Raw genomic sequence first — 27,898 nt, 5'->3', positions numbered from 1 at the left:
TCATAGAAATTTGCTTTGGGTCTCAACAGCATGTCCCTGAGCACTGAGGACGCCTGCCTTCTTTTGAGCAACCTGATCTTCCTTCTGGGCAAGCACCATTTTGATAAGTTTCCACCTCTCCTTCACTTTTCTCTTGGGCTCCTTCTCACAGACTGGATTATCTCAGACAGCAGCCTGAGCCTTCTTGTACATCGTGCACCATGTCTGGAGTTATGTCGTTCTTTATGTACTGAGAGAACTGTGTTTATAGGCATCTTCGTCTTCCCCCCCTTACGAACCGCATGTAGTCTGCAACATTCTGACCCATGATGGGCTTCCGATGTACTTCTGCCTGAACTCCTTTCTTTTAGAGTCATAGCCAGGGAATCGTTTGAGATAATCTGGGATGGACAAGCCTCCATCCACAGCTTCCTTCAGGGCCTCAAAAACTTTATTGCCAGTTGTGGTTCGGGCAAGACCTGCATCCAAACAGCAAGCAAAGACACCGGGCTGTCGCTCTCCACATCGTACTCATCCCCATCACCTCCATGAGGCCTTCGTTGATCTTGTCCATGCCGACCTGTCGAGAAACCTGCAGGCCAGCACAGTACAATAAGCTGCAGCATAACTGGTCAGGCCAGCTTCCACACTGTCCTTTGGCAGTTCATGCACGCAAGCCGCGCAGACTATCATGCCCCCTTCATTACAGTCATACTCAATCTGGCAGATGATGTCTCTGTTAGTCACACCGTCTGTGAGGCCCAGGACAAAATAAGTACAACACACCCAAGTATAGGCTGATAAATATTATTAAAAATTATTTGAAAATCTATATGCTCAGTCACTACGCTTAAAAGGCACATTACAAATCAAATAATCCCAAAGAAGGTAAAACTCTAAGATGGAGATCTGAACAATTCTATTATAAGATAGGCAGAGAAGCAAAATTTAGGTTCAAACTGGCCAGATCTAACCTTAATCATGTGTCAGGTTTTCTCAGATCTTTATGTTACTGCGGTTTTTATATGTCTTATCCTTCTTGATATTTTAATACAAGAATAATAGATCACATTTTACTAGCCAAGACTTCTCTACTTGAACACAGAGCATGAAGTTTCAAAATAAATCTGAGAAAAATCTTAAAATTATTGTCTTAATGTTGTATCAATATTTGGTTTCCTAAGTAAGAATTAGATCAAGTCCATGTTAATATAAAATTAAAAAATTCTAATGTACAACAATTTGACATTTCTTACTGTAGAGTCATGTGAAAGGGAAAAGAGGGCTTTGCCTGTCATTTAAAATAGAACTCTCTACAGTTCCCCCTTTTTGTTTTAGACACATCAGGCAAGAGTAGAGGTTTGATCTCTGATATTAGAAATAAATTGGGACTTTGTACCGATGTTCATTTAGGTGTCATCCACCCAAAGAGCATCAGACCTGTCCGATACCTTTTTCTCAGAGGCGGGACCTGGGGCATCAACTCTCATGCAATCAGACATGCTCTTCTCTGGGTCGAAAGCGGCTGACCCTTAGTGCAGTGCTTAGCCTCGCATCCTGAGCGTAACAGATGGAGCTGGTTTCCCGCCTTCCACCTTCCTGATGGTGAGTGCTCTCTGTCACGAACAACTCCATATTTGGCTAAGGCTGAGGATCTGGCTTGCTTCCGTGTATGTGGACCTATCTGCATTGCCCACGTGGCATGCTGGGGTTGGCTACCCAGAGGCTATTTAAGGTGTGGGCTGGCTTTCCCCAGGGTCAGATGATTGTTCAAGGTTCCTGAATAAACTGCATTGAAAAAAAAAAAGAAGGAAAAAAATAAAATAAAATAGAACTCCACTATAAAATGTTGGAGAAAGACTATTTCAGTTTAATTTTTTTTTTTTTTTTTTTTTTTGTCTTTCAAACTGGAGAAGAGTAATTAATTGAAAAAAAATAACTTAAGATATAAGAATAGAACAGATAAACGAATTTCACACATACACACAGAATTAAAGATTGGTACCAAATAGCTTTTATTCACCTGGGAACAGCTTCATTTTCAGTATAATATTTGTTGATCATAAAACACAAGTAAACACAATTGTTTACAGAGCTTTCATATTCTCATCTCTTTTCATGTAGAAAAAGTAGCATAATGATATACATACTGCTAAGTTTCGCATGTAATGGAATTTTGGAAGTATATTTTGCTTTAGCCAGGTAGTCTGTTATACTGAAGAAAAGGGGTCTAGCCATAGTTTTGACCTGCAGATTTGTATCCTATGCACTTAAGTGCTATCCTGGAAGTCACCCAAGTAGTATTTTGACAGAGAAATCTGAAATTGAAATTCTCCAGTAAAACTGGATAGAAAGTGCTTCTCAATGTTAATTAAATTTAGTGCTCCTATTGGCTCTAACCACAGAGCAAATTCATTAATGGACGTTTAACAGTCATCTTGACAATGCCAAAATAAGACATAGTCAAGAATAGGTAAGAAATGTCAATGTGTATGAATTATAAAAATAAAATACTCAAAGATAAGTTACAACTTTTTTTCAAGTCCAAGTGTTTTGTGGTGTGCTGAAAAGTTGAAAAATAATTTTACTTAAAATTATTATCTTTGGCCAATGTTCTCTGTGCTCATTCCTAATTATTTTCAAGAGACTGTTGTGTGCAGAAGGCTACATGCATCATCTACACGTCAGCATATAACAGATTTGATGGTCAATTCTACCAGAGACTTGCATGAAGTTATATCATATTTACTTATGTTGTTTTTTTAATTAGCAATAGTTTAATGATTTCATGATGCGCTGATTTGCTCTGAAACTTAATACTACATTAACTAACCTGTTTCTTTCACACAATTACACTAACATCCATACAAGTTACAATGGTGTACAGCATATGAGTGTGTTATCAAAAAGGATTACAATGTGATCAGTAGTGTTTAGGATATATTAGGAAAGTAAAATAATAAAAATAATTGATAGTCCATGCATGTGTCAATTACATGTACTCACTTCTAGAACAAGTATGGTTTCATTTGAATTTCTGGTTCCAGCAAGATCTTTTTGTATTATAAACTTCTCATTTATATTCTTAAAGAATCAAGAACTTCATCTATGAAATGTTCTTTGTTTGACACATTCATATACCTGTAATGATATTTGGAGACCTTTTTTTATAATGCTATTTATGTATTGTTCTACTTTTTATCTTTTAAATTTTATATATATTTATTTGTTTTATAGACATATATAAATTTTCTTTTATTGAAAAGAGATGTTTTTCTTACATAGTATATCCTGATTACAGTTTTCCCTTTTTCCACTCTCAGCTCCTCCTTACCTCCCATCCCACCTGGATCAACTCCCTTTCTGTCTCTCATTAGAAAACAAAACAGCCTGCATACAAATTGAATAAATTGTAATAAATGATAAAAATTTAAAAAAAGAGTTGAAAAAAGAAAACAAACAAGCTTCTGATGTATAAAAATAAAATATAATAAAATATATAAGGTAAAACAAAACTAACACATCAAAATTGGACAAAACAAATGAACATAAGGAAAAGAGTCCAGGAGAAGGCACGAGAGTAAGGGACCCACTTTTTCACATACTTGGGAATCTTAAAAAAAACACTAAACTGGAAACAGGAATGTGTATGCACAGGACCTGGCTGAGACCTCTGCAGGCTCTATGCCTGCTACTTCAATCTCTGTGAGTTCAGTTGCACTTTGGATGTATTGATTTAGAGGGCCTTATTTTTTTTTCTTGGGGTGCTCCATGCCCTCTGGCTCTTCTGTTTGCTTCCTCTTCAGCAGTGTTCTGTGAGCTCAGAAGAGGGAGGTTTGATAGACATCTTATTTGGGGCTGAGTGTTCTAAGACCTCTCATTCTCTGCATAATGTCTGGCCTTGGGTCTCTGTATTTTTTTCCATTTGCTACAGGAAGAGGCTTCTCAGATGATCTCTGAACATGATACTGATCTATGAGTATAGCAGAATGTCATTATAAGTTTTTACTTTATTTTACTATTTAGAACAGCAGTATTATTTGGTTTTCCCTTAGGTGCTTGGGTAACTAGTCATAGGTTCTTGGTTGCCCAGGTAGTGTCAGCAATTATGAGCTCTATATCACGGAGTGAGCATTCAGCCAAAGCAGATCTTGGTTGGTTATGCCCACAAGCTTTGGGCCACCATTACCATAAAGTATCTTGCAGACAGGAAACCATTATAGATCAAAGACTTGTGTTTGGCTTGGTGTTTATGTTTTTCTTTTGGTAGCATGCAGAATATTTTTCTGTATCAAAGGTGTAAGAAAATAAGGCTTAAGGACCTATATAAGAACCAACTTGAATTCTCCATGTTCAGTGAGTTGTGTAACTGCAGTCTTTGGCAATGGGTCTTGCTGTCAGTTTGTGGAGAGCCACCTATAGTCTTGCCAACAGCCTGGGTGGTTTGGGGATTCTCATGGGACACCTTCGGCCAACAACTCAATTAGATTTAACCTAATTCCAGGATTGGAAGCTTCATTTGTTGACAAGAGATTATGCATCTTCCTCATTCTACTTTGTGCCATGTACTTGGTCTTGGTTTTCTTTATGCCTCCCATCTTTAGAATCTTATTCTTCTAATAGTCATAAAATTGAAGTAACAGTAATTTGCACAGTTTTGGGGATTACTAATAATGTTTTCTCATTTATTATCTCATTTAATCTTTCAGATAATCTAGTGACTTAGCAGCATGTTAACTAGATATGTGATTAGCCAAAACAATGTAGTATTTAATCAAGCTGGATAGCATAATAGCACTTTCCAAACTTGGCAATGTATCAAGATCACCAGGAGAGTTTTCTTCCAATTTAAAAGTCAAATTGAACTAAGTATTTGCATGTTACAAAGTATAGTTGATAGAAAGGTTTCTTAAGCTATATAACACCTTTTGGACCCAGTTAACATTTTGCTTTCTAATGTCACAGTTTCATTTAACAGTAGTTTGAAGACAGCTATTAATACCATTCCAAATCCTTTACTCTTTTTAGTGGCTCTTTTTTATGCCAATATATCATATGTATTATATTAACTAATTCTGTATTTGATTTTATTTGCTGGAAGTAAATTTTGTGCTTTGCGTTTATTTGAGCCTTTCAAAGTAAACTGAAGTGATAAATTCTGGTATATGTGCACATATTTGTTTGTGTGCTCTTAGATATATTTTATATATCTTTACATATGTTCTACATTTGTCCTAAGGATATTTAGATGCCATATTTCTGTATGTGGATAGTGTATCCCAAAGACATATGAATTTAAATTATTGATGGATATTGCTACCAGCAATATCAAATTTTTACATCAATTTGATCCCACTGCTACTTCTCACCAGATGTAATGTCCAGCTTTACCCCAACTGTGAAATTAGCATCTACTTTTAGTTCTAATTGAGTTTCTTTCATTAATTACAAATGCATTTAAGCCACTCTTCTCATATTTACTGGCCTTTTGTTTATGTGCACATGTGTATGCCAGCTGTTTTATATATATATATATATATATATATATATATATATATATATATATATATATTTGGTCCACTTTTTCATGTTAGATTTTTAATGTATTTTTATAACAGCTCAAGAACAATAAAAATTAGTAAAATTATTTAAAAAATTGATTAAAATGATTTTCCAACAGCATTTCCAGTTTGTACCTTGGTGGAATATTTCCACTTAAACACATAGGCATTTGTCTCTTTCCTATATTCTTTAAGATTTTGGTCTTTAGACCCAAGATACTAGGCATCTACAATTTTAGAAAACCTCCGTAGATGATTTTATGTAGCTGACCACACATGGAGTTGGAAGGCATTAGCTTTTATAGCAGACATGAACAAGTTAAGTCCAAAAAGCTACATTACTAGAGAAGATATTTTGGATCACTGCATACAGAAGAATCATGGAAACCATGACTCTCCCAACTGGGAATCCTTTTCTCAAGGGTGTTAATCTGGAAGCTATTTTTCCTGACAAAAGGATCATGGCTATAAAAACTCTGCTTGGCACCATACTGTGGTAGAAATATAGAAACTTTCCAAGAAATGCAAAGAGCTACAAATGTATTCCTAGGGGAACATCAGAGGAGAGATTTTTGTGAACATTTGGAGATGCAAGTGCTCTCTGCAGTAGTGTGGGCCAAGTGAAGATGAGATCAAGAGTTACCAGTCAGCTATGACGACTGTCCAGTAAAACTAATAATAAAAGGGGCATAATTTTGTAGATGGGAAATACAACCATAAGCTGTGATGATTCCTTCATAACAAAGGCATACTCGTCAATATTGTTATACATTATCATAGCTATTACATACGGTAATAATTATTTTAGCCACACTTTACAGACTTTGATAAGTACCTACATAATTGGGCTACCTATGGAATAGCTGCTATCATTTGTTTTGGGGAAATAAATGGAGTTTAAAGGGACTGTGTGATTTTTCTCCCAGACTTCTAGAACAGCAAGAAGGAATAAATGTTAAACAGTGTAAAGAACATGTGAACATGTTCACGTAACTTCCAGTACAGTCTGCTAAACCTCAGGGTATTCATTATCTCAGAAATCAAAATAAATTACATGAAGTTATCGCATATGATAAGTTTAGACTCTTGGAAGTAGTACTTCTCCTCTTCGTATTTTTTTTTAATTCTGACTCGTGAATAAAATACAAATCTACTAATATTTTCAGGCAATTTAGACAATTTGGGCATTTATATGAGACCTTTTATCTATTTTTCTTCTTGCTCCTCCTCCTAGGAAATAATATTTATTCAAATGTGTCTGTTATATTTTATGACTCCTAGGGAAGATCTTTGTAAAATTGTTTTCTGCTTTCTTTGTAGTGTTTATTTTCTTTCTAGCTAAGTAGTAATATATGGTGCTTCCTCTTTCTGTTCAGTGAGAAAACTTGACTTGGATCTGTTGGATGCAGACTTTTGTTCTATTTATTCTGTATTCTACAACTGTGTCAAGCTGGATCGGCAGAGTGGATGTCTAAACATGAATGCCTTTTTGCAAGTATTTTTCTTTTTTTTTCTGTGACCTTTCTTCTTTTTTTTTAATTTTTATTTTTCTTTATTAGTTACACTTTACTCAATTTGTATCCCCCCCATGGTTCCCTCCCTCCTCCTGTCCCAATCCCTCCCTTCCTCTACCCTCTGCCTGCATGCCCCTCCCCAAGTCCACTGATAGGGGAGGACTTCTTTTCCTTCCTTCCTTCTGATCCTACTCAATTAGGTCTCATCAGGAGTGGCTGCATTGTCTTCTTCTGTGGCCTGGTAATGCTGCTTCCCCCTCAGGGGGAGATAACTAAAGAGCAGGCCAATCAGTTCATGTCAGAGACAGTCCCTGCTCCTATTACAATGGAACCCACTTGGATACTGAACTGTCATGGGCTACATCTGTGCAGGGGTCTTAGGTTATCTCCATGCATAGTCCTTGGTTGGAATAGCAGTCTCAGGAAAGACCCCTGTGCTCAGATTTTTTGGGTTCTGTTGCTCTCCTTATGGAGTTAGCAAGTATTTTTCATCTGATGTTCAGTGTTGTCTTCACCAGTCATGTGGTGGTGGTGCATTCATTTAACCCCAGTGCTCAGGAGTCAATGACAAACATATCTCTGTCTTCAAGGCCAGCTTGGTGTACAGAGCTATTTCTTAGACATACAAAGCCTGCACAAAGAAATTCTGTCTTGAAACAAAAACAGTTTTTTCCCTATATTCTCTATTCAGTTTTCTCAGTAGCAGTCACATGAGGCACCTCACTGTTGTGCATCTGAATTTTTCAATGGGTTAGAAACTGTGGCAAAAAATGAATAACTTGTTAGTGTGATTCCCTCTATAGTACATGATGGCTCACTAAATGGGCCATTATTTAGACTAGAAAACAGAAGGAAGTGTCCCATTGGAAAATGGAGAGACTTTGTTTAGAGATAGTGGCTGTGCTATAGAGCTGCTTCTGGGTTTAATATCTCTGCAGCTTTATAAACGGAGTAGATAAACTCAAAAGGTATGGTTTTTAATATGAAACATCAGACAAAAGTCCAGGATATGGTAGCAAGAAGACTCACAAGGGTTAAGAAAGCTTTGCACAGGACTGTACAATGAATGAGATCTGGTTTGAGATCAGAAGGAATAGAGACTTATGTATGGAGAGCATAGGTCTCTTGGAAAGGTTAACCTCAAAATGCAAATTCATTTCTATAAAGAAGTTCTAAACTCATTCCTCGGCCTTTAATGATAGGGAGAAATAAAGGGCATGCCTATATGTTCAGTTTATTTATCTTTGTTCATCTTCCTGTATCCTGTTCACAAAATAGGATGAAAGTAAGTGGTATAATGCAGAGGTGAGATTTGAGAATTGCAAAAACAAACAAACAACCCCCCCCAAAAAAAACCCCAAAAACAACAACAAAGAATTCTACTCAAGTTTAGAAGAATAACTAATGAAGAAGGGAAGGTGTTGAGACCAAGTCATAAAAGGAAGTTTCACTGGTATCAGTAGATATAGATTTTGTTAATGTTGCTCTGATAGACGTGCCCCAAAGTTCAGGTGGTGAAAACTTAATCTCTAATGCCACAGCATTATAATGTACAACCTAGTAAGAGGTGATAGGCTCCCAACCTTCCCGAAAGGATTAAAATATCAGTCCTTAGCTTGTTTAAAATTGAATCTGTTCCCTGTGTTTTCCATATCTTGCATGCATTTTTGCCCTTTGCAATCTTTTCATGACACACTATGAAGACTCTTACAAGTGAATATTCCTAGCCTTTGCATTTCTTATCCAGAGTTCTTTATATGGTGAACATCTGACTTGGTCAATTTAGGAAGGCTATATTCTGATGACTCTTGCATCTGTTTGCTTAGGTGGCTACTCCTCAGAGTACTTTTGGAGGAAGCTCTGTGGCCATAGAGGTGTGCATGGTCTAAAACCTATAACAACTTGTAAAGGGTAGGGATGGTAGAGAAGATACAGATCACAGAATCTAAGGAATTCAAATTTTCCTTTTATTTTTTAAGCTAATGCTGCCCTTCTGTTATTTATTTGTAGAGGGTCCCAGTCCTGCTGATGCATGCTCTTTGGTTGGTAGTTCAGTCTCTATGAGCCTCCATGGGCCCAGGTTAGTTTACTCTGAAGGTCTTTTTGTGGTGTCCATGACCCGTATGGATCCTTCAATCCTTTCTCCCACTCTTTCAAAAAACTTTCCAAGCTTAGTCCTATTGTTAGGCTGTAGATCTCTGCATTTGTGTTCTTCAGCTGATGGATGAAGCCTCACAGAAGACCGTTGTGCTAAGTCCCTGTCTTCATATATAACAGACTAGTGTTGTTGTTTGGAGAAAAGACAGAAAAAATATGGTGTACTTATACAATGGAATATTACTTAGCTATTAAAAACAAAGACATCATGCAATTTGCAGGCAATGGATGGAACTAGGAAAGGTCATCCTGAGTGAGGAAACCCAGACTTAGGAAGACACACATGATATGTACTCACTTATAAGTGGTCATTAGCCATAATGTATAGGATAACCATGCAACAATCCACAGACCCAAATAGCTAAGGAGAACCCAAGGTAGGATGCTTGAATCTCACTAAGAAAAGGCAATAAAAGAGACATTAAAGTGGATGAAAGGAGAAAGTAGTGTAGTAGATGGGGTGGGGAGGGTAATAAGGATGGTGATCAAGTGTCATGAGGGCAGGGGAGGAAGAGAAGGAAGGTAAGGCCCGGAAGAGAGAACAGAAATTCTCTGGCACAGGGGAGGTCCGCAGGAATCTATGTGTTGATCCTGGCAGAGATTCCAAGTGGTAGGGGATATGGAGTCTGAAATTCCCACCTCCTATAGATTAGTGGAACTTCCAGTGGAGGAAGGGGGATGCCAACTGACCCAAAGAGCATTCAATCCAAAGCTTGTTTTCCCTATAGGAAATGTTGGTTGAAAACGGAGCAGAGATTGAGGGAATGGCAAACCAATGACTGGCCCAACTTGAGACCTGACTATTGAAGATACCAGCATACAGTTGTCTATAATACATGAAGATCCAATGTTACTGTCTGAAACATAGAGGGGTGTACATACAACATGGCTTCCTGCCATGACTGTGGGAGGCACAGGGTCATAAATTGCATTACTTAGATGTGGTTGAAACCACATTGTAAACATGTGGCTGAAATAAAGGCATTTTTCCTTCAATGCTTTATTTCTTCATCTATTGCTTGTCTTTGTCTTGCATTGACTATGTGCTCTATTTGGCTTAGTCCTCGGTTTTGAGACCACAGTTCTACTTTGGGCTAACCTGAAGGTCTAGATTACTGTTTGTGCAGCGTAAATCCGTGTGAGTTTAGCTAAATGATTATACGTCTTTTTTGACTCCAGTCTTTGGGAAAAGTGAAGTGTATGCAAGAGACACGGTGTCATTTTTTTTTTAACTTTGAAGCTCCAAAGGGTCAGCATGTAGTTCTGGTGGTGAGGATGGGTGTGGAGAACAGCTCCATGCTGCAACACTGAAAAATAAAACAGAAAAAATAACTGGATCTATTTTGGAGTCCTAAATAAAATTCTTTGGCTAATAGCATGCTTTATCTTTGCTTGGCTCTTTGTATATATTAATCAAATGGGTGGAACTAAAAACTGAGAGGACAGATGAGTCATTCTCAATTAATGCTTTTTACTGTCATTTTAAAGTTGCTGGTTAATGTACTCCTCAAGAGCCAGATGAAAATCATCACATACTGCATGATTCCTTTATGAGAATTCTGTAGAAAAAGCAAATCCCTAGAGACAGAAGCAGATTAATATTCTGGTGCTGAGGATGGGAATGCAGAGTGACTGAAATTGGAATAAGGTTTCTTTGCAGAGACATCAAACTAGTCTACAAATAGATGGTGGAGATGGTGACATGGTTGTAAATTCACTATAACTGAAAATCATTCTTTTTTTTTCACTTAGACTTTAGGAATAAGAATTTGGGAGGCTGTGGAGATGTCCCAGTTGCTTAAAAAAACTTGCTAAATAACCGTAGGCATTGGAGATTTAATCTCCAGAACACATGTGAATGCTGAGAAGTTGTGGCCAGCCACCTTTATTTCCAGTGTTTAGAAGGCAGAGATGAAAGAACCCTGAAATAACCTGGGGAGCTAGCTGAATCAGCCAGTTACCGGTTCAAGGGAGAGACCCTGTCTCAATATGTAAGGTGAAGAGTGATCAAGGAAGACACCTACATAAATCTCTGACAGCTACACCCACACACTTGTGCTTACACACATACAAATAAGTGTATATACACAGACCATATAGTATACATTCTATTTTAATACACACAATGTATAATATTTCTTTGTTCTTAAGTAATCACATTATGGTAAGGCTCCGTCCCCAGGCTATTAAAACTGGTAAAGTTCTTGGATTGTTCCGGAATCTCAAATTGGACAGCACTCTGCTACCTAAAGCAGTTCTCATGGGTGGCATCAGTCCTATTCACAAAGCACTCTGTGCAAAGTGCTGATTATATCTGCCCAAGTCTGAAGAACAGTGCGATCTGAACTTCTGAAGCACAGTTGGATTGCCTTTTACTAAACGGTTATTTTATGAGCAGGTGAAGTGCTTTTGAGTTAATGAAGGTTCTTCCATGCTTCTGAATAACCCTAGCAGCAATGAGCTGGGATGAATTGAGTCCTTTTACTGCATTCTACAGGTAGCAAAGCCACAGAAGTGTCAACCTGTAGAAGGAAAAATCAGGAGTCAGATTTCATGAAGAGACAGATGGTTTTATTTTTTTAGTTTTACTTGAGAAAATGAAATAATATTTCATTATTTCAGAAACCCAGAATGACCAAGTACATCAAGGATTCAGAGCTTCATCACGGCTCTTAAAAGCAAGTTTGATGGGATGCACACACCATGTGTTTAGCTTTTTTTTTTTTTTTCCAATGCAGTTTATTCAGGAACCTTGAACAATCATCTGACCCTGGGGAAAGCCAGCCCACAGCTTAAATAGCCTCTGGGTAGCCAACCCCAGCGTGCCACGTGGGCAATGCAGATAGGTCCACATACATGGAAGCAAGCCAGATCCTCAGCCTTAGCCAAATGTGGAGTTGTTCCTGACAGAGAGCACTCACCATCGAGAAGGTGGAAGGCAGAAACCAGTTCCATCTTTAAGGCACAGCATTACGAAGCTCTCTACAGTTCCCCCTTTTTGTTTTAGACACATCAGGCAAGAGTAGAGATCTGATCTCTGATATTAGAAATAAATTGGGACTTTGTACAGATGTTCATTTAGGTGTCATCCACCCAAAGATCATCAGACCCATCTGATAACTTTTTCTCAGAGGCGGAACCTGGGGCATCAACACGCATGCAATCAGATTTGCTCTTCTCTGGGTCAAAAGCAGCTGACCCTGAGTGCAGTGCTTAGCTTCGCATCCTGAGCGTAACATTTTACCTTTTTATGTTAGCAAACCATGCTTGGGGAGACTGTCCTGCTTCAATGGCTGTAAAGGCCTGAGTGGTCATGGCTGCATTACGCTGTTGTGAGACTCTAATCTTGCATATATACCACAGGCAAACCAAGGAGACCAACACCAGAAGGCCTGCTAACGCTCCCATGCCCGCCCATTCCTTCAGATGATTCATGGCTGCAGCAACCCATGATGATAATCCTGTGGCTAGTCCTGTGTCCACCCTGGTAGAATTCACCGTGACAATGGCCACTCTCAGCTGCTCTATCGTAGTATGGAATTCTCCAGTCCAATAACCTAAAATATAGCTAGACAATTGTTTAGACAGATTTGCAGCACAGGAAAAATTCTCATGTTGTATGCTAGTGACACAAAGTCCAGCATACTTTCATTGACAGCCAGGTTGAGCGATTTGCCATAGGGTATCAATTTGCTCCTGCACGAGGTCAATCCTCTGATTCAACACCATCAAGCCTCCTTTTAGTTGAGCATTAATTCCTTTTTGTACATCTAAGGCATGAGCTACATTGGCTAAAAGTTTATTCAGGGTCTGAGCAGTCTGCACAGTATGACTCATGGCTAATGCCGCGTTGGTAGCTCCGACAGCCGCCAATGAGATGGCAGTAACAATGGCGGCTGTAGTTCCAAGATCCCTATTCTGTCTGAAGAGAGTCATAGCGTGAGGGGCATCAATGGGCACAGGCACCCAGCGAGGCATGTGAGTAACCAGGGCATACCTAAATTCACTAGCATTCCAGCATTGGGCAAAAAAGCAAGTATCATTACCACAATTACTTGGCTCTATCTGGCTAATAATGAATAAAAATGGGGGATATAAGCAAACAGGTGTGGGCTTATAGGAAATATTATGAGAAGCCTTAACCCCCTAGTTGGAACATCCTGCATCAGTTCTAGAACTAGCAGTGGTGGTGTCCGAGGTCTGAGTAGGTTCAGGAGACCATTGCCCCCAGGGGCGAGATGTGCTCCATGTAAATTGACTAACTCCATGTTTCCCTCCAATTTTGAAAGTCATTTAAGGTTCTTAAATTATTTTTTTGCCTTTTTTTAATTTTTCATCAATTACACTTTATTCATTCTGCATCACACATAAGCCCCTCCCTTCTCCCCTCCAATCCCACCCTCCCTCCTCCCTCTGCATGCATGCCACTCCCCAAGTCCACTGATAGGGGAGGTTCTCCTCTCCTTTCTGATCTTAGTCCATCAGTTCACATCAAAAATGGCTGCATTGTCATCTACTATGGCCTGGTAAGGCTGCTCCCCGCCAGGGGGAGGTGATCAAAGAGCAGGCCAATCAGATTATATCGGAGGCAGTCCCTCTTCACATTACTATGTAACCCAATTGGACTCTGAACTGCCCTGGGCTACATTTGTGCAGGGGTTCTGGATTATCTCCATGAATAGTCCTTGGTTGGAGTATGAGTCTCTGGGAAGTTCCCTGTGTTCAAATTTTCTTGTTCTGTTGCTCTCCTTGTGGAGACCCTGTCCTCTCCAGCTCTTACTATTTCCCAGTTCTTACATAAAATTCCATTCACTCTGCCCAACAGTTGCCCATCAGGCTCAGCAGCTGCTTTGATAGTCTGAAGGGCAGAGGCTTTCAGAGGCCCTCTGTGGTAGGTTCCTAGGTTGTTTCCTGTTTTCTTCTTCTTCTGATGTCCATACTCTTTGCCTTTCTGGATGGGGATTGGACATTTCAGTTAGGGTCCTCTCTCTTGCTTAGTTTCGTTAGATGCACAGGTTTTAATGTGTTTGTCCTATGTTGTATGTCTATATGAGTGAGTATATACCGTGTGTGTCTTTTTGCTTCTGGGACAACTCACTCAGGATGATCCTTTCCAGGTCCCAAACATTTACCTGCAAATTTCATTATTTCCTTATTTTTCATTGTTGAGTAGTATTCCATTGGGTAGATATACCACAATTTCTGTATCCATTCTTCAGTTGAGGGGCATCTGGGATGTTTCCAGCTTCTGGCTATTACAAATAAAGCTGCTACAAACATAGTTGAGCAAATGTCCTTATTGTATACTTGAGCCTCTTTTGGATATATGCCTAGGAGTGGTATGGCTGGATCTTGAGGAAGCTATATTCCTAGTTGTCTGAGAAAGCACCAGATTGATTTCCAGAGTGGTTGTACAAGTTTACATTCCCACCAGCAGTGGAGAAGGGTTCCCCTTTCTCCACAGCCTCTCCAGCATGTGATGTCACTTGAGTTTTTGATCTTGGCCATTCTGATGGGTGTAAAGTGAAATCTCATGGTCATTTTGTTTGCATTTCCCTAATGGCTAATGATGTTGAGCATTTTTTTTATGTGTTTCTCTGCCAATCGATATTCCTCTACAGAGAGTTGGCTGTTTATCTCTGTTCCCCATTTTTTAAGTGGATTACTTGGTTTGCTGCTTTTCAGCTTCTTTAGGTCTTTATATATATTTGATATTAGTCCTCTGTCAGATAAAGGGTTGGTGAAGATTCTTTCCCAATCTTTAGGCAGTCATTTTGTTTTCAGGATGGTGTCCTTTGCTTTATAGAAGCTTTTCAGTTTCATGAGTTCCCATTTATTGATTGTTGCTCTTAGAGCCTGTGCTGTTGGTGTTCTGTTCAGGAAGTTGTCTCCTGTGCCAATGAGTTCAAGTGTATTCCCCACTTTTTTTTTTCTAACCGATTTAATGTGTCTGGTTTTATGTTGAGGTCTTTGATCCACTTGGACTTCAGTTTTGTGCAGGGTGATAGGTATGGATCTATTTTCCTTTTTCTACATGTAGACATCCAGTTGGACCAGCACCATTTGTTGAAGATGCTATCTTTTTTCCATTGCATGGTTTTGGCATCTTTGTCAAAAATCAGGTGTCCATAAGTGTGTGGGTTTATTTCTGGGTCTTCTTTTCAGTTCCATTGATCCAATATTCTGTTTCTATGCCAGTTCCATGCAGTTGTTAAGACTGTTGCTCTATAGTACAACTTAAGATCAGGGATGGATAGACCTCCAGAAGATCTTTTATTGTACAGGATTGTTTTAGCAATTCTGGGTTTCTTGTTATTCCATATGAAGTTGTGAATTTTTCTTTCCAGGTCTGTAAAGAATTGTATTGGTAATTTCATGGGAATTGCATTGAATCTGTAGATTGCTTTTGGTAAGATGGCCATTTTTACTATGTTAATCCTGCTAAGCCATGAGCATGGGGGATCTTTCCATCTTCTCATATCTTCTTCTAATTCTTTCTGCAGAGACTTGGATTTTTTTTCATACAAGTCTTTGACTTGCTTGGTTAGGGTTACACCAAGGTACTTTATGTCATTTGTGGCTATTGTGAAGGGTGTTGTTTCCCTAATTTCTTTCTCAGCCCTTTTGTCTTTTGTATACAGGAGGGCTACTGATTTTTTTTTTTTTAGTTAATTTTGTACCCAGCGACTTTGCTGAAGGTGTATATGAGCTGTAGGAATTCCTTGGTAGTGTTTTGGGGGTCACTCACATATACTATCATATCATCTGTAAATAGTGATAATTTGACTTCTTCCTTTCCAAATTCTATTCCCTTGATCACCTTCAACTGTCTTATTGCTCTAGCAAGGACTTCCAGAACTATGTTGAAGAGATATGGAGAGAGTGGGCAGTCTTACCTTGTCCCTGATTTCAGTGGAAGTGTTTTAAGTTTCTCTCTGTTTAGTTTGATGTTGGCTATAGGCTTGCTGTATATTGCCTTTACTATGTTTAGATATATGCCTTGTATCCATGATCTCTCCAAGACTTTAAACATGAATGGATGTTGGATTTTGTCAAGTGCTTTTTCAGTATCTAAGGAGATTATTATGTTATTATTTTTTCTTTCATTTTGTTAATATGTTGGATCACATTGATGGATTTCCATATATTGAACCACTCCTCCATGCCTGGGATGAAGCCTACTTGGTCATAGTGGATGATAGCTTTGATGTGATCTTGTATTCAGTTTGCAAGTATTTTTTTGAGTATTTTTGCATCAATGTTTATAAGGGAGGTTGGCCTGAAATTCTCTTTTTTGTTTGGGTCTTTGTGAGGTTTAGGTTCCAAGGTGACTGTAGCTTTATACAATGAGTTTGGTAGTGCTCCTTCTGTTTCTGTTTTGTGGAATAGTTTGAAGAGAACTGGAATTAGCTCTTTTTTGAAGGTCTGGTAGAATTCTGTGCTGAAACTATCGGGTCCTTGGCTTTTTTTGGATGGGAGAATTTCGATGACTATTTCTATTTCCTTGGGGGATATATGAGTATTTAATTAATTTACCTGGTCTTGATTCAGTTTTGGTAATTGGAATCGATCAAGAAAATTGTCCATTTAGATTTTCAAATTTTGTGGCATATAGACTTTTGAAGTAAGTCCTAATGATTGTTTGGATTTCCTCAGTGTCTGTAGTTACGTCCCCCTTTTCATTTCTGATTTTGTTTATTTGGGTGGTGTCTCTATGCCTTTTAGTTAACTTGGCTAAGGGTTTGTCTATCTTGTTGATTTTCTTTAAAAAAAAACAGCTCTTGGTTTCATTGATTCTTTAAATTGTTTTATTTGTTTCTAATTGATTGATTTCTGCCTTGAGTTTGATTATTTCCAGCCATGTACTCCTTCTTGGTGTGTCTGCTTCTTCTTTTTCTAGGGTATTTAGGTGATACATTAAGTTGCTTGAATGAGCTGTCTTGAATTTCTTCTAGAAGGCACTTTGTGCTATGAACTTTCCTCTTAGCACTGCTTTCATTGTGTCCCACAAGTTGGGTATGTTTTGCCTTCATTTTCATTGATTTCTAGAAAGACTTTAATTTCTTTCTTTATTTCTTCCCTGACCCAGCAAGTTGTTCAGTTTCTGTGTGTGTGTAGGCTTTTTGTTATTTCTGTTATTGTTGAGGTCCAGCTTTATTCCATGGTGATCAGATAGGATACACAGGATTATTTCAATCTTCTTGTATCTGTTGAGGCTTGATTTTTGACAAACTATATGGTCTATTTTTGAGAAGGTTCCATGAGGTGCTGAGAAGAAGCTAAATTCTTTTGTGTTTGGGTGTAACGTTCTGTAAATGTCTGTTAGGTCCATTTGATTCATGACCTCTTAGAGACTTTGTTTAATTTCTGTTTTGTTGACCTGTCCTTTTTTGAGAGTGGGGTGTATTAATGTGTGGGGATCTTTGTGTGGTTTAAGTTTTATCACTGTTTCTTTTACGAATGTGGGTGCCCCCATATTTGGGGCATAGATGTTCAGGATTGTGATGACTTCCTGGTGGAATTTTCCCTTGATGAGTATGAAGTGTCCTTCCCCATCTGTTTTGATTAATTTTGGTTGAAAGTTCCATTTTATCTGATATTAGAATGGCTACTCCTGCTTGCTTCTTGGGTCTATTTGCTTGGAAAGTTGTCTTCCATCCCTTTATCCTCAGGTAATGTCTATCTTTGTGACTTAGGTGTGTTTCTTGTATGCAACAGATTGCTGGGTCCTGTTTACACATCCTTTCTGTTAGTCTGTGTCTTTTTATTGGAGAATTGAGTCCATTGATGTTGAGAGAGATTAATGACCAGTGGCTGTTAGATCCTTTGAATTTGATGTTGGCTGTGGTCATACGGTTGTGTGCTTGGTTGCTTTTTGTTTTACTGTAGTGAGGTTAATTATTTCTTGTGTTTCCTTGAAATTAACTAATTTTCTTGAGTTGTATTTTTCCTTCTAGTATTTTCTATAATGCTGGATTTGTGTGTAGTTATTTTTGAAATTTGTTTTTGCCACTGAATATCTTTTTTTCTCTGTCTATGTGGACTGAGAGTTTTGCTGGTTATAGTAGCCTGGGCTGAAATCTGTGTTCTTTTAGGGTCTGCATGATATCCATCCAGGCCCTTCTGGCTTTCATATTCTCTGTTGAGAAGTCAGGTGTGATTCTGGTGGGTTTACCATTATATGTTACTTCTCCTTTTTCCCTGGCAGCTTTTAGTATTTTTTCTTTGTTCTGTATACTTACTGTTTTGGTTATTATGTGGCTAGAGGATTTTCTTTTCTGGTCTAATTTATTGGGTGTTCTGTAGCCCTTTTCTAATCTTATTGGCCTCTCTTTTAAGTTGGGGAAATTCTCTTCAATGATTTTGTTGAAAATATTTTCTGTGTCTTGGAGGAAGGAATCTTTTTTTTCCCTGTATTCCTATAATTCTTAGGTTTTGTCTTTTTATATTGTCTTGAATTTCTTGGATGATCTATGTCAGGAATTTTTTAGATTTAGCATTTTCTTTGACAGATACATCGATTTCTTCCATTGCATTTTCCACACCTGAGATTCTTTCTTCCATCTCTTGTAGTTTCTTGGTTATGCTTACCTCTGTAGTTCCTGTTTTCTTCCTTAAGTTCTTCCCATGATTTCCTCCATTTGTGTTTTCTTTAATTTTTCCAATTCTATCTTCAGATCTTGAGCCGTTTTGATGATTTCCTTAACCTGTCTGACTGTATTTTCCTGTTTTTCCTTCAATTCTTTCAGCTGTTTGTTCGAACAATTCTCTGTTTCTTTTATTTCTTTCAGTGATTTAAGTATTTCCTCTCTAAAGTCCACAAATTGTTTGGCTGCAAATTCCTGTATTTCTTCATGGATGGCCATAATCTGTTTTTCTTTTTTTTCTTCTATTTCTTTCCGGATGGCCATAATCTGTTTGTTTTTATCTTCCTCTAGGTATTTACACATTTTATTTGTTTCCTCTGTTATCCTCTTCATGAGCATAGATGTTAGGTCATATTCTTGAATTTCAATTATGCTGGGGTGTCTAGGGCTATTTGCCCTTGGATAACTGGGATCTGGAGATGTTGGTTGAGCTTTTACACTGGCCTCTACCCATTGGAGTATCTTAGGTGTTTGGAGTTAGTTTCTGGTGGTTCCTGGGATCCTGTGGTGGAGAGAATCCTCTTGGCAGGAAGATGGTTTTCCTTAAGGAAGCCTCCTCAGCTTTTTGGGTATAGTCATTGTGTGGCCTGTGTTTTTCAGGAGTTGCCACAGTTCACCTCAGGCATAGAGATCTATGTGGTAACTGTGGTCCTTGTTAGTAGAGAGGGCTCTCCTCTCACCTAGAAAAGTCCTGGAGGCCCCTGCTCTGCTTCTGGGTTTCTTGCTGTAAATTTAGTGAGCTGCTGCTATAACCTGTGTGTCCCTTGGTTTGGTCAGTTTTGTTAGGGATAAGTGGTTGCCCCTTGGAGCAGTATCTGGGGGTTGATCTTGGAATTCTGGGGCTTTCGTAGGTCTGAGGTTGGGGCTCTGTGCCCCAGTACAGTGGTAATCTGTGGTGGGTGAGTACTGCTCTCCTGGTAACAGCAGGCTATCTGGTGGACAGCAGGTCCCTGGGTTGGGCCAGTCTGTGTGACCTTTTCCAGGGATATACTGGGTGGCCTAAGTCTGTCCCCTTTGCTTCATTCCCTGTCGTGATTTCTCCCAACAGTGACTCCAAGTCTCTGGTGCCTTGAGGTGCACAGTTCAGTCTGTGAGGAATAGATGGTACAGTGCAGGTCTCTGGGCTCGTGGCGAGCCCGACTGCTAGCATGCTGGACTTTTCCAGGGGTATACTGGATGACCTAATTCGGGTCCCTGTTTCCTTCCTTCTCTGTAGGGTTTACTCCTGACAGGGACTCCCAGTCTGTGTTTGCCCTGGGGTGCACAGCTCCCAATTCAGTGATGGCGGCTTGTACCAGCCAGTCTGCGAGATCTTTTCCAGGGAAAGACTGGGTGACCCGTGGCCAGTCCTGCTGTCTTCCTTCCCTGTGGATTTTTCTCTTGACTGGGACTCCCCGTCTCTGGTGTTTTGGTGCCCACCATTCAGACTCTGAAGGTGATCAGGACACACAGGCGTGTGGTTCTGGTCCTGCAACCTAGTGCCTGCGAGACCGGAGATCTCTTCCCAGTTCTGGGTGGGTGACCTGAGAGTGGATCAGACTGATTCCCAAGCTGTGGGGGTTTCCTCTCACCTGGGAAACATGATCGCTGTTGTTTTAGGGCCCTGAATTCAATCTCTTGGTCGCTGTACAGAAAATGTTGTCATGCTCCTCAGATGCAGTGTTCTCCTGGAGCTGCCATCTTGTCCCCCATCCTGGTGTTATCTTTTTAGATGTCATATAACTAATGTGCCTAAAATTTTCTTCATAGAGTTCAAAGCAACTTTAAAACTTTAATGGATTTGTCTTCAGGTTTCACACTTTGAGATCCAGAAAATTTTGACTGTTTGGCCCTTCTACCCTATTGTAGTAAGATTAACCAGATAAACTAAACCAATTGAATTTCACTTCTGTTTCTCTGCCTCTGTCTTTTTCTCTTTCTCTTCAAATTCCCAAATTCCTAGCTTGCTTTTAATATGACAGTTGATAATAATAACATCCATGTCCTAGTAAACTTTCTTGTTAAATTCATTTTATGCTCTATGAATTGTACAAGGTCTGTTATGTATGTGTCTGCACTGTATACAAGTGTATGATTATGTATGTGTGTAGCTATAATTGGACTTGTGGTCATTAAAGACAGATGTTAAAACAGTCCTACAATAGTAGTTTTTAGCGGTAGAGCTAGTAAAACCAACAACATGGCTCAATGTAAAGAACTATCAGCCTCAAAAAAGTAAATTTGTACTTTCCTGACTTGCAGACTGAAAGCATGAATGCTGCTAGAATGGTAGTTCTCAACCTCCTAAGGAAGTAACCCTTTAAGTTACTTTCTCATTTTGTGTTGACCCCCAACCACAAAATTATTATTATTATTATTGCTATTTTATAACTGCAACTTTGCTACTGTCATGAATCTAATGTAATGTTTTCTGATGGTCTTAGGCTATCTCTAAGAAAAGATCATTTGACCCCTTTGGGTCAAATGAGTTGAAATCAACTCTGCTAAAGGGTACTTGTACAAGTCCCTGATCATTAAAACTGAAGGCTCTATAATGTGATGGTCAAAGGCGGCAACAAGAAAATGACAGAGATAATGGGGAACATATAGAATTTTTTCTTTCTATTTTTCTATCTACCTGATAGGCCCAGCTAACTGGATGATTCATTTCCTCACTCAATTCACTGGTCTGCATTCCAGTCTTATCTGGAAACATCTTTATAAGAACATTAGATGCAATGCTTTGCCAGCTCTTTGGACATCTTTGCAGTTAGTCAATAAACAAAATAATCATTGACACCTTCATTCTAAATCCACTTGGATTCTGTACTTGTTTTACCATTACTACATTGGTAGTTTAGCTGGATTTTGTAGTTATGCTTCATTTCCAGTTTTACCTGAGTGATGTACTGTTGCTCCTAATCCATCTCAGTTGTAGTTATAGCTAAAATAGTTGTCCCTCTATTGTCCCTCAAGTTAAAAAGGTTTGTCTGGAATTGACTGGACTGCCATATAACAATAATACCTAATGCTTATTTATGAAGTGTTGGTTTCATTCCAGATATAATTTTATACAATCTTTACAGTAACAATGAATTCTGTTACTCGGACATTTTGGATCTGAGTTATATGGCAATAAGATTTCTGGAAATGAGGTATTCATAGAGTGTAAAACAGAATAAAGAAGTTGTTTTCTAGGACCAAATATATCTGGGCACAGGGGTCTTTTCTGAAACTGACTCTCCAACCAAGGACCATGAATGGGTATAACCTAGAACCTTTGCTCAGACATTGCCCATGGCATCTCTGTATCCAAGGGGGTTTCTCTATTAAGGGGAACAGGCACTGTCTCTGGCATGAACTCTGTGGCTACCTCTTTGACCTCCCCCCAACCTCTGAGGGAGGAGTAGCCTTGCTAGGCCCCAGAAGAGGACATTGCACCAAGTCCTGATGAGACCTGATAAACTAGTGTCAGATGGAAGGGAAGGAGGTCCTCCTCTACCAGAAGACTTAGAGAGGGGCAAGAAAGAAATAAGGGAGGGCAGGTGGGATTAGGAGGGAATGAGGGAGTGGGCTAAGGCTGGGATACAAAGTAAATAACCCGTGATTAATATAAAAAAATAAAAATTATTAAAAAATTTTTGAGAAAAAAAGAAGTTGTTTTCTGGTATATACCTGGAATCTTTAGAATATTTAATGTTGAGGAAATCTTGCTAATGTCATAGCATGTCAGATGTAGCATATATTATATCAATAATTTCTTCTGTAACTACCTTCTTAGGAAAAGGAATGTTTAATATTGTTAAGGGTATTTATATCTAATCTGGCAATCATGTGATTCTGTCTTTGTGTCTACTATTGTGTTGAATTACTTCTTGATTTGCATGTGTTGCAAATCCTGTATCCTTAGAATGAAAGCACATTGATGATGGTATGTACATTTTTCCATTGATACACTCAATGAGTGCTGTATTGAAAATTTTTGCATCAATGTTCATCATGGAAATTGGTCCATAAATTATCTTCCGATTTGTTTTATCTTTTCTGGTTTTGGTAACACAATAATATTGGCTTCATAAAATAACAGGATACTGATCCTTCTTTTATGCTTTATTGAATAAATTTTTTAATTTCTTTATTTTTTAATATTAGTTACAGTTTATTAATTTGGTATCCCAGCTGTATCCTGCTCCCTCCCAATCCCACCCTCCCTCCTTCATCTCCTCCCTGCCCCTTTCCAAGTCTACTGATAGGGGAGGTCCTCCTCCCCTTTCATCTGACCCTGGTTTATCAGGTATCTTCAGGACTGGCTGCAAAGTCCTCCTTTGTGGCCTAGCAGGGCTGCTCCTTTCTTGGGGGGGGGAAGAGGTACAAAAGCCCATAATTAAGTTCATGTCAAAAATAGTCCCTGTTCCCCTTACTAGGGTACCCACTTGGATACTGAGCTACTGTGGGCTACATCCAAGCAGAGGTTCTAGGTTATATCCATACATGGTCCTTCATTGGAGAAACAGTCTTATAAAAGCCCCCTGTGCCCAGATATATTTGGTCCTTGTGGAGCTGCTGTCCTCTTCAGGTCATATTACCTCCCCCTTCTTTTTTATGATTCCCTGTACTCTGCAGAAGGTTTGGTTATGAGTCTTTTTTTTTTTTCAATGCAGTTTATTCAGAAACCTTGAACAATCATCTGACCCTGGTTATGAGTCTTAATATCTGTTTTGATACACTGCTAGGTAGAGTCTTTCATAGGCCCTCTGTGGTAGGCTCCTGTCCTGTTACTTGTTTTCTCCTATATCCAATGTCCATCCCATTTGTCTTTTTAAGTGAGGATTGATCATCTTACCCTGGGTCCTCTTCCTTGTTTATCTTCTTTAGGTGTATAAATTTCAGTATGTTTATTCTATCTTATAGGTCTATATAAGTGAGTATATACCATGTGTGTCTTTATTGAATAATTTAAGAAACAATTCTATTATTTCTCTTGTAAAATTTTTAAAGAATTTGATATTGAATGTTTCTAGTCATATCTAGGGTTTTTGAATGAGACTATTACTGCTTCAATCTCATTAGTTAGTATCATCTTTTAAACTTGTTTATATCCTTTGATTTAATTATCATATGACATACATATACAAAAATTTGTCTGTTTCTTCTAGATTTGCCAGATCTTTGAAATATATGTTTTCCTGCACTCTGCTAAAGGTTTGGTTATGAGTTTCAGCATCTGCTTTGATACACTGCTAGGTAGAGTCTTTCAGAGGACCTCTGAGGTAGGCTCCTGTCCTGTTAATCATATAAAAGTAGGGGAAGTTAGTATGACCTGGAGAGAACAGGAGCTCCACAAGGACCAAATATATCAGGGAACAGGGGTCTTCTATGAGACTGTTTCTCCAACCAAGGACCATATATGGATATAATCTAGAACCCGTGCTCAAATGTAGCCATGGTAGCTCAGTATCCAAGTTGGTATCCTAATAAGGGGAACAAGGACTATTTCTGACATGAACTCAATGGCTGACTCTTTGACCTCTCTCCCCACCCCCACTGAGGGAGGAGCAGCCTTGCTAGGTCACATTGCAGCCAGTCCTGAAGATAACTGATAAGCTAGGGTCAGATGAAAGGGGAGGAGGGCCTCTTCTATTGGTGGACTTGGAAAGGGGCAGAGAGGAGATGAAGGAGGGAGGGTGGGGTTGGGAGGGAATGAGGGAGAGGGCTATGGCTTGGATACATAGTAAATAACTTGTGATTAATATAAAAATAAAAATTATTTTAAAAAATAGAAATATAGGTTTTCTAAGTGTTCTCCCTATTGATCCTTTGGAATTTATTGGACTCTATAGTAATATCTCTCTTTTTAAAAAAATCTATGATCTTAGGAATTTATGTTTCTATTCTCTTTCATTTGTTAACTTAGCTAAGAGATTTCTAATGTTATCTAACTGCTTAGAAACCAACTGTCTTATTCATTTTTAAATATTCTTCTTTTAACTTAATTTCATTAATTTCTGATATAATAATTTTTTGTCCACTGATTTTAAGGTATGCTTTCAATTATTTGTCTAAGATCCTGAGGAATGTTGTTTGTTTTTTCCAGTTTTCTCTGATTTTTAAGTGAAAAGTTCCTTAGCTATTTGTATTTTTTTTTCTTTTAAAAATACCCTCATTGCATTACAAAGATTCTAATAAGTTTTATTTTCATTTACTTGACTCACAAAATTTTTCAAAATTTCTTCCCTGATTGATTCAGTGACTTAATGATCATGTTGGATTATTCTATTCAATTTTCATGCACTTGTATAGTTTCTCTTGCTATTGATTGCTAAGTTTATCCTATTATGATCTGATCAGATGGAAGAAATTTCAATATTTTTCTGATAGTAAAACTCAACATGTGACCTAAAGTTAACCTATTTCAGATAAGTTTCTCTAGGGTACTTAAATCAGTGCTTACTTCACAGCTGTTAGACGGATGTTCCAATGATATCTATAAATATCATTTGATCTGCAGTTTTGGTCTATACTTTCTTTATTGATTATTTGTCTGTATGACAAATGAATTTGTGAGTATTAAATTCAACCACCATTACCACAATAGATCACTTACTGTGAGAAGCTGATGGAACACAAATAAAACAGCAAGGGATGAAAGAAAATATCAGAATTAACGATGGATTTTCAGGGAAGCTTCACTTATGAACAGGGGATACAAAAAAAGGAGCAATCAGACTATGGCTATTACAAGTTTTATTGTTATTATCAAAGATAGATATCAATGCTGAAATTGTAAATTTGTAAAATTGCTAGATATGATTTCTAGAATACTCAACATATATATATATTATATATATAAATATATATAATATATGTTATATTATATATATAATTAACATATATATATTTGTTTCTCAATGATAGGATCAAAGTGAAGTATTATGTGGAAATGTGAGACTATCTGAATACCAGTTTTTAATGAATTATATTATTTTTACATTGTTTTAGTTCAAGGTTTTTAAATTTTCCATTTGTACTTGACCTTCCTGTGGTAATAAATGCAAGTTTCAGGAATTTGGAACCGCAGAGATAGATCATACACTATTTTATGCCAGAGGAGAAAAGTTAGAATTAGTCAAAGTTGTCAGTGATGCTCTATGGCAATCAAGCTAAAATGCCAAGGCCAACCAGAATTATGGAAACCAGCTGTTAAACTATGATAACTATGATAAGTACAAACTGCGTTTACAGGCATGGCTTTAAAGCAAGGGGCTTAAATGCCTTCTTAGATGTAACTGTGGAGACTGTGAAATGAGCTGATATTTTGAGCAAGCCCTCAAGCCTCTCTTCTGCCCTGTGCTGAGGGATGTGGGTTATCAAAATACAGACTTATATTTATCAGTGCAAGTGCAAATTGTTGTAAAAATATTCAGAACAGAAAATTCACAAGAAGCAGTTGATTGAGAATCAGTGGGTGAAGATTGTAATCCAGTATCTGCCTTTTACTAACCCTGTTTGTAAAAGCCAAATTATTGCACTGAGTCTCAACATTTTCTTTCAATGGAGATTCTGTGCCAAGTGATTTGGATAATGACCCCATAGTTTATTTTAAGAATAAAGTGAGTTAAATAAAAGCAATTTGCACAGTTGTACATTGAGGTTGTTTTACTACCAATCATAATAACTTAGCGGTATGAGATTCAAGAACACATATCCGTAAGGTATCTTTTAAACCTTGCTTTATAATTGAATCAGTATTAAAATGTTTGCATCTGGTGAGGTGGCTATGTTAGTAAGATGGTTGTTATGTCGTTTTATGTCTATCATTAATGTAAAATGTCAAGTACAGTTGGAGACCCCAGTGTTAGGGATGTGGAAACAAGAAATTGCTGGCAAACCAGTCCAGTAGAATCAGACTGTTTCATTTGCAGTCAGAGATCCTACCTCAAAATCTAAGGTAAGCCAGCACAATGGCTTAGTAGGTGTGAGTGCTAATCATGGTTATGGTTAATTCTACCAGATAAAAGGCAAGCCTCTGAGATATTTATGAGGGACGTTGTTCATTTTTTTATTTTAAGAATATGGACATTTTGTTTTATGTATGTGTGCAACACCTGTGTGCCTGTCACACAGAGCTCAGAAGAGTGTATTTCATTGCTTGGACTTGAAGTTATGTATTGAGGATTGTAAGCTTCCACTTGAGTACTGGATATGGAATCCAGGTGATTTGTAAGGGCAACAAGGGCTCTAAACCACTGAGCCACCTTTCCATACTTTTGATAAAAAAAAAAAGATTCCCCTCTTCTTTTATAGTGAGATGTATTAAAAGCATAATAGAGTAGCCTCATCCGTGAGATTTTTCTAATTATTTTAGGAGTTTGTTTTCTCAAAATATAAGTATATCATTTCTATTTCATGTTGCGTTTAGTGATGGAAATAAAGGCAAAATGTAATGTGTAATTTAAGCTGTTTCTGGTACTGCTTATATGTGCTGCACTGCATACTGGGTATATTTGGCCTTCTCTCAGAACCACTTACTTAGTGAGTGCCTCGAGGACAGAATAGCAAAAAATATAAAAGGACTGTGAGACCACAGACTGCATATAGGGTATATTTTTGCAAGTTATTGTCAATTTATGTTATTAAAGAAAAATACTGAACCTACCAAACTCACTATAAGAGTCATGGGGACATTTGCATGTCACCTGGGAACAAACAAACAAACAAATAAAAAAATGTTTTCATTATTTTTTTTCTGTAAGAACTTATAAGAACGGAAAGAATATCAGACTAAGAAAGTCATTCTCACGAGGGCATGATAAATGAACAACGTGTCACGGAGGTAAAATCTTCCGATTTTAAGGGGCATTTTCCATTTACATGTGTTTCATTTCTTATTTATTTATGTCATTGTTATCTTCTGGGTATCCCATCTGAGAGTTTACTGTGTAAAGAAATGCAATAGTGCACATTTGGCAGCCCCATAGGTGACTACATTCTGCAACCAACCTCTGTGCTTCAGCCGCTGGGACCAAAGCTCTGCTTTCATCTGAGCAGATGCAACAGTCAT

The 27,898-nt window shown here is 38.1% G+C and overlaps 1 pseudogene; it reads right to left on the bottom strand.

Annotated features, from left to right (window-relative positions):
* Positions 1-27,898, bottom strand: LOC110543244 (large ribosomal subunit protein uL18-like; annotated as a pseudogene).

Source organism: Meriones unguiculatus, chromosome 2, assembly GCF_030254825.1.
Source record: "Meriones unguiculatus strain TT.TT164.6M chromosome 2, Bangor_MerUng_6.1, whole genome shotgun sequence".
NCBI lineage: Eukaryota > Metazoa > Chordata > Mammalia > Rodentia > Muridae > Meriones > Meriones unguiculatus.
The sequence above is the reverse complement of the archived record's forward strand: the minus strand, read 5'-3'. Positions and strand labels throughout refer to the sequence as shown.